At 41.6% G+C, this 8,707-nt stretch overlaps 1 long non-coding RNA gene across 1 annotated transcript; it reads left to right on the forward strand.

The window, feature by feature from the left end:
• Nucleotides 1-2,414: 2,414 nt before the first annotated feature.
• On the forward strand, nt 2,415-7,975 carry LOC140106373 (uncharacterized). Its single transcript, XR_011850773.1, has 3 exons — nt 2,415-2,682; nt 2,768-2,816; nt 7,487-7,975. It is a non-coding gene; the product is annotated as an uncharacterized lncRNA (long non-coding RNA).
• Nucleotides 7,976-8,707: the final 732 nt, after the last annotated feature.

Here is an 8,707-nt window from a genome sequence, read left to right on the forward strand (position 1 = left end):
CACTGTGGCGGGTACAGTGTAATTGTCAGACATCTCACAAAGCTGTCTGACGTATTCATGAGGGGGCGGGGTTGGGGCGTGGCTAGGGGCTGTGACTGCTGCCTAGCGCGCGGCAGTCACTGCCGGCCTATAGAGCGAGCAGGGCGGTCCGGGGAAGAGGCAGCGCCTCGGACCTCTCCCCTCATGAATACATCGCTTTGCGAGCGGTCCGATGAATACACTGTACCCCACCGCAGTGTTTGATAGCGTTACCGGAGGTTTCCAGTAACGCTATCACTCTAACACTGCAGCGTTTGTTCAAGCACTAGGAGCTGCTTACTCCTAGTGTCCTGCTGCCTGGACATTCCTCCCCTCTCTCATCCTGATCTATTTCCTCAGGACACAGCTCATGATGAGAAAGTGCACACTGCTTTCCCCTACAGGACGTAGCCTCCGGGAGAATATTACTACCCGGAGGCTGCAGGACCTGTGATGATGTCATGATCACATGACCTGCATGGGAAAAGCAGAACACAGAGCTGCAGCAGTGAGGTGAGAGGGAAAACATAGGGAGATATGTGTGGGGGACATTACTGGGGAGATGTGTGTGTGGGGGGGACATTACTGGGGAGATGTGTGTGTGTGGGGGACATTACTGGGGAGATGTATGTGTGTGGGGGACATTACTGGGAGAATGTGTGTGTGTGAGGACATTACTGGGAGAATGTGTGGGGGACATTACTGGGAAAATGTGTGGGGGACATTACTGGGAGAATGTGTGGGGGAGGTTACTGGGGGGCTATGAGGGCACATGACTAGGGGACTGTGTGTTGGACATTACTGGGGGCAGTGATGGGGACATTACTAGGGGGTTGTGTGCAGGACATTAATGGGGGCGTCTGTGTGGGGGACATTACTGGGGGAATGTGTGGGGGACATTACTGGGGGCGGCTGTGTGGGTGAATTTGAGTTCGAATGGGAAACCTGTTCCACAAATCTCATTCACCTGTTAAAATAAACTGCACCTAAAACCATCTTAAAGCTGATTGAGATGCATTTGTGACTGCAACATGTGACTGCACCATGAGAGAACCAAGATTTCGGGACAATGAGGAACATAAGATGTGGTAATGCCTAATGAAGAAGATAACAGACAGGTCACCTGCAGTCACTGGATGTAACAAGTAGGGATTCCTCCTGTGGTCTGTAGCTGTATACACCCTCAGTAACATTGTTATTGGCACAACCACATGTGAGGGGGTTATGTACAGGAGGGAGCATTACAGAAAGTGTGATACATATGGACTGGGTCCAGTGCCCCGGATCTTTTAGCACCCTAGCAACGCCCCTGCTTGTCATATAACTTCCTATGACCACAGTGACTATATAATAATAATAGTAATTTGTGTTTATATGTTTCCCCAAGAAGCAGAGCACATATGAGTCATTTCTGTAAGAAAAAGTTATAAAATCACTTGCCACTTCTCAAAAGCCCATAGGATTGCTGTGATTTGGTTTGAAACAGAACCAACAGTCATTGCTGGTCAGTAGCCAATAGGATCACTGTGTTTTGGTTTGAAACAGACCCAACAATCATTGCTGGTCCTATTCCATGAATAAGAACCTGCTGGTGATTTACCCCTTAATTACATGGCCTCCTAAATGAGTCATATCCCACAAAATACTCCACTAGAGGGAGCTAGCTGTACTTCCATTTTCCATGAATATGAGCTAGGTGTATACTTGGGGATGTAGTCAGCGCCCCCTAGGGACTGGATCAGAATACTGGCATTTTAAGGCAGGCTCTATCGCCAGTATTGGTTATTGGATACAGGCTTCTGACATTATATGTAGGGGGAGGGGGTGGGACTGAATATTAGGGATGAGATTTGAGGGCCATAACAAATGCTCATTCATGGTCCAATAACTGTTGATAGTTATAGGTGTAAAATGCAATAAAATTGTTTTAAATAATGTGTAGATTAATGCATTTGTTTTATTGTTTACTGTAAATGATTTATATGTGAATTTGAAATAAAGCATAATAATGATAATATGATTTGTAATAAATGTGATATCTGAAATGATGATTATAATGAGGTCTCCTTTATCAAAACTGTTTTTTGTTGTTGTTGCCCTAGCAACCAGTCACTGCTCAGATTTCATTTTTCCAAAGCAGTTGAGAAAATGAAAGATGAGCTCTGATTGGTTACTAATCTTCTTCAATGAGTTAAATGATAATACTTTGTCACCACTCGGGGGAGCTTACTCAATATTATGGGGGAGATTTATCACGGCTTGTACGCCAGTTTTCTGGCACGGCAGCCGGCGGAGTAGGTGGACACATAGCATTCCTGTGGATGTGTAATTTTGAAAAACCTACAAACGTTTGTTTGCAGGTTTCTACACAAAGCTACTGCTGCTTTTCGCAACCAACAACTGCTCAGCTTTCATTTTTTACTATGAATTTTAGAAATTCAGAGCTAAACCCTGATTGGTTACTATAGGAAACAGTGATATTTCTACTATATTATTTGGACAGTTGTTTACTAACTGTTTGGACACGTGACTAATACAACATTTTGCACTATGCTCCACAGCACCCCCATGTGGTGGCCTGGTCCGACAACTGGATGTGTATTCACTTATCAGTGACTAAGTCTCTTTCTGGGTTTCAGCTTTTGCATCTACAGGAGAGCATAGGTTGGTGACTTCCATTGTCATATTGTCATATGGTCTATTCCTGATGGGAGATAAATGGACACTTACTGGTTTTTATTCTCTTAAGGAAATCTACTGCACCCCGGATTGCGTGTTTGGACCTGGATTTTTCTCAGGTAAGTTTTCCCTTTCCCTGTCATTAAAAATACTGTAAATCCTCCTAAAAGGACGATGCAGGAGTCAGCTCAACGCGAGAATCGGCGTCTTCTAGAGGCTCAGCGAAGAAAGTCCAGAATTAGAGATGAGCGAGCACTAAAATGCTCGGGTGCTCGTTACTCGAGCCGAACATTTCCAGATGCTCGAGTGCTCGTTTCGAGTAACGAGCCCCATTGAAGTCAATGGGAGACCCGAGCATTTTTCAAAGGGACCATGGTTCAGGAATAAAATGTGTTATTTAATTGAAAAATAATGTCTTCTGATAATTTGCAAACATCTGCGATCTATTCTTCACTGTTCCGCGCGTATATTATCTCCTGACAAGTTAGCAGATGTAAAGAACAGTGAAGAATAGAATAAAAACAGTGAACACAGTGAACACAGTGAACACAGGATCATTTAAGATAAAAACACAGTGCAGAACACAGTGCAGAATAGATTACAGATGTTCGGCACATCTGCTTACTTGTCGGGAGATACGCGCGGAACGGCGCGAACAAAATAGCATGTGAAGAACAATATATATGTGTGTGAAGAACACATTGCAGATGTTTAAATACATCTGCAATGTGTTCTTCACACATATATATTGTTCTTCACATGCTATTTTGTTTGCGCCGTTCCGCGCGTATCTCCCGACAAGTAAGCAGATGTGCCGAACATCTGTAATCTATTCTGCACTGTGTTCTGCACTGTGTTTTTATCTTAAATGATCCTGTGTTCACTGTTTTTATTCTATTCTTCATTGTTCTTCACTGTGTTTTTTTTAATTAAATGCTCGATCTCGAGCAGGGGAAATACTCGTCCGAGCAACGAGCCGTCTCGAGTACCCTAATGCTCGACCGAGCATCAAGCTCGGACGAGCATGTTCGCTCATCTCTATCCAGAATCCATCTTGATGAATGGTGTGCCCTAAAGGCTTTTCTCTGCACTCTCAACTTGCCAAATTCTTGCTGAACAGTTACATGACAAGTGCCAGCCCTAAAACGCCAGCATATCCGCAGACAGAGATAGACCCACATGGCACTTCTATACAAGAAAGTCATACGTTATGTCCAGATGAATGTAATGAAGCTGTGAGAATACCTGGAGGATATTACATTAGAAATATTAGTAATAATATTTATAGCATATTAAAATGTTAAAAAATCTATTAAAATAGTGTAGCATTAATATAAACATTGATAAATAACACAAGTACTTGGAATAACACTCAATTTAATTAAAGTTTCAGGGAAAGAGATCAAGATAAAACCTAGAGTAAACAATAAATAAAGTAATAATAAAATAATAAATAGATACAATAAATGATTAATAATACATAAGATAGGTTTAGCCTCAACGGTAATTATAGTGTAGTATTACTTTAAACAAGCTATAAATGATAAAAATTAAATTCTTAGTTAACACTTAGAATAACTAGTACACAATAAATAGGAATAGGCTGGTGTGATCCAGGGTCTTAGGACCGATCGCCTTTTTCATGAAGGAATTTTTGCCTTTTGGGGCTTTTGTCTTCTTCTGGATCAACATCTTTAGGTTTAGGGAATTTTTTTTATGGTTAAGTAATAAATATTGAAATTAATACTTACATATTTAACTTTGTGTTGTGTCCTTTATTACTCTTTCCTAAAAAAAAACAATATTGAGAAATTTAGATAATAAGGGAAGCTTATCATTTTAAAGAGAAGCATAGGGGTGTTCAATGTGTGAGGAAGGGAGCCTAAAGGGGAAAGCAGTGCACAGAGCTGCACTACCTCACTGGTCAGGGGAAAACATGATAGGAGCTAAGGGAAGGGGGAGAATATTGGGAGCAACTGTGTGGGGCACATTACTGGGGAGTAACTGTATGGGGCACATTACTGGAGAGTAACTGTGTGGGGCACATGACTGGGGAGTAACTGTATGGGGCACATTACTGGAGAGTAACTGTGTGGGGCACATGACTGGGGAGTAACTGTGTGGGGCACATTACTGGGGAGTAACTGTGTGGGGCACATTACTGGGGAGTAACTGTGTGGGGCACATTACTGGGGAGTAACTGTGTGGGGCACATTACTGGGGAGTAACTGTGTGTGGCACATTACTGGGGAGTAACTGTGTGGGGCACATTACTGGGGAGTAACTGTGTGGGGCACATTACTGGGGAGTAACTGTGTGGGGCACATTACTGGGGAGTAACTGTGTGGGGCACATTACTGGGGAGTAACTGTGTGGGGCACATTACTGGGGAGTAACTGTGTGGGGCACATTACTGGGTAGTAACTGTGTGGGGCACATTACTGGGGAGTAACTGTGTTGGGGACATTACTGGGAGAAGATAGACGACAGGTCACCTGCAGTCACTGGATGTAACAAGTAGGGATTTTCCTGGGATTTCTGTAGCTGTTTATACTCTCAGTAAAGTTGTTATTGGCACAACCAAATATGAGGAGTTATGTACAGGAGGGGGCATTACTGAAAGTGTGATACATATGGAATAGGGCCAGTGCCCTGGATCTTTTACCACCCTAGCAATGCCCCTATGGGGACATGGGGGAGCCAGAAGAAGGGCTCCTGATGTAATTACTAAATGTTAGATCAGTTGGGGCATCAACATACGTTAAAACTATATGTGATATAAAGGACCGTAAAATGTATTAATTTAATATTTTTCATAAAATATTTTCTTTATGTCATTGGTGTAACACTATTTACTCCAAGATAGTATTTTTCAATGCTTTTGAGGACTGAAAATATGTCTTTCCCAGTAAGCATCTGTTAAGTACAGTAACATCAATACCATTAGGGAATTTCACTTTACTACTCCTTCTCTAAAAGGCTACAGTAATTTGTCCCCCGTCTTCTTGATCAATAAAATTTGTAGAACAAGAATCAATTTTACTCAGTATTCCTGAAACAGACACACTTATCTCTAAAGGTTTGTAGATGTCATTTAAAATAACACAGCAATGTTCAAAATAATATAATTTATATTTACGAATTCCAGGAAGTCTTGCTGCTCTTATGTTCTTGTCTTCAAGCACGAAGTAGTATATCCTCATAGACCATGACAAATATAAATATTTGGAGTTAAAAGGGTTATAGAGGACTAAAATAAATTTGGCTACCTCCTTCCATGTCCAGTGCCACACCTAACCACATCAACTTTCCCTTTAAACATTTTAATCAAGTCTTGTATCTATACTCCAAAGCGCAACTTCAATGTCCAAAGGGATTGTACAGAAGATTAGTCTTCAGAATAGGCCATCAACTCTGTGCTCTGTTTATGTGAACTCTAAGGCTGCATTCACACTGCCGCAAGGGGGACGTATATACGGCCGATATACGTCCCCTATAGATGGCAATGGGCGCATGGCGCCCTACGGGAGCGGTACGGTGCAGCACACGTGCGGCACGGTACCGCTCCGTACCCGGGAAAAAGCTAGGAGATGTCCTATCTTTTCCAGTATTACGGCGCCGTGCACCATACTTCCCTGTAGAGAGAGCCGGGGGTGAACAGCGCTCACCCCCTCTTCCTCTCCCTGCGTGCTGCCCTTGCCCGCCGTGCTACGGTACGGCGGGCAACAGCATTGTGAATGTAGCCTTACAGATTGAAGGGGGATTTTAATTCCCTCAATTATTAGAAATTAAATCCTAAACTTGCAATCAGTGCCAGAACTGAGCCAGCAAGTCTTCTGCATTAATTCTTAAAGGGAATCTGTCACCAGCTGCACGGCTCTTGAATCCACATACATACCTTATGGTGGCTGTTAAGTGTTCTCTTGGCATGTCCAAAGCTGCCTTTATCCTGAAAAGTAAAGTTAAATGCACGGAGAGGTAGCAGTCAGGGGGGTGGGGTTTAGGGTACAGGAGTCAAGCGCTCACCCACCCTCCAGGTCACCGCATCATGTAAACCCCGACTCCGGTGCCATGACGTGAGCATGCACGAGGCAGAGTGGCTGGCTAGCTCGGTGCTGAAGTGTATCGCAGGCAGCGTCTACACAGTGTGCGTTTCTACCTCTGGCTACACATAGGGACGAAGGGGAGAAAACAGGACTACTGCGCATGCACAAAATTTCAAACGAGGTCCGGAGATCCAGGAGGAAGGTCAGGAATTGGCTTGGCAGAGGGAAACATTCAGTATTTCTGTCTTCTCTTGGTCGCTAGTCACCAAAGCCCAATTTATAGTAGATAGAGGTCCAACCTGCTCTAACCTGTTTTTTTCATATTTATATCCTTGGAGAATTTCTTGGGGTTTTTTTTGCCACCTTTGGCCACGTGTCTTTCATTTTGTATTTTGGCAGATTTTATTTCCGTCAGATATTTGGAAAGTGTTTTGTAATTATTGAGGGCTTCGCTTGACCCATCAGATTTATATTTTTTGAATGCCTCCTTTTATCATTAATTGCCTTTTGGAACTGTAGCTGTAAGCCACACCTCTCGAACGTCTATGCTTGTTACCTATTGGAATAAATTTAGAAGTATAAAGACCCAGTATAGATTTGAATGTTTCCCATTTAAAATTAGTAACATAATGTGACAGAATCTGATCCCAGTCTATATCCGGTAGTACATGCCAAAATTTTGGGAAATTAGCCTTCTTAAAATTCAATGTTTTTGATTTTTCTGCATGTTTTTGCTTTTACAGTTTTTGATTATGTTTCATCGCTGTTCCCAAGGGTTTCCCAGAGAGTGACATTTTGGACAATCTCCGCATTGTTAGAAATCACAAATGAAGAAGAGCCCTGACCACAATTTGGAAAGTTAATGTCACCCATGATCACAACTGTCCCCTCCTGTACAGCCCGCTCCATCTGTTTATATAGATGATGTTCTATTTCCTCAGTGATATAGGGGAGGGGGTCTATAGATTATGCAAAAAATAATTTTCTCAAAGATCTCCTAGCTTTGAATCTCAACCCACAAAGTTTCCGCCTCCTCACCCTCTTCACTGACCACTGTCTCATTGACCACTGACACAACATTTATGAAAATTTTCTTATATTTAATATTTTTAAATAGTTTTTGGTAGGTAGTTTTTAGTAGTTTTTGTTATTCTTTGAGTTAGCTTTTACTGTTATGTGTGTTACTTTGTTCAAATAAGACTTACTGACACTAATGTCTTACAGCTAAGCATTCTGGTAATTTTTTTTGTTTGTTTTGTGTTTTTATGTGTAATATACTTGTAAACTCAATAAAAAGAGCTGTTCAAGGTATAGAAAATATTTTTTAAAATTTACAAAAATCTTTAAATGCAACGCTTCGGAGGTCTATTTTCCTAAATTATCCTTAATGCTAAAGTAATACCATTATATTATTAAAGGACATATTCCATCAGGATGAAGGATTGTAAACCACACTGACATACTGGTGTCTGCCCCCTCTGGCAGGATCTGCTCTTCTTTTAGCTTCATATGCCTTGTTTTTACAAAAACAAGGCTTTAAAATATATGCAAATGAGCCTTAAGGGCTCCAGGCTCCATTAACATCTATGGAGCCTGGTGCCCCGAAGGCTCATTTGCATAATTTTGAAGGCCTTTTTTTGTAAAAATAAGGACATAAAAAGCTAAAAGAACAGCAGAGCTTTCGAGATACAGCAAACACCAGCATGTAAGTGTGCCGTGTTTAAAATCCTTGATCTTAATGGTAGATTTCCTTTAAATTACAAATAACTAACGTTGGGACGCCTATTTCATGGCTTGTATGCCAGTTGTCTGGGGTTTAAAGAATAAAAAAGTAGCAATTTCTGGCATAAAACAGGGAAATAAGGACTTTTCTGCCTTATCATACTTTTACATTTTTTCACTTTTGGGAGGGTGTGATATAAAATTAATTTGTCAATTATGTGTAAAACTGTGAAAGTCTGCAG

The sequence above is a fragment of the Engystomops pustulosus genome, chromosome 11 (genome assembly GCF_040894005.1).
Source record: "Engystomops pustulosus chromosome 11, aEngPut4.maternal, whole genome shotgun sequence".
Lineage (NCBI taxonomy): Eukaryota > Metazoa > Chordata > Amphibia > Anura > Leptodactylidae > Engystomops > Engystomops pustulosus.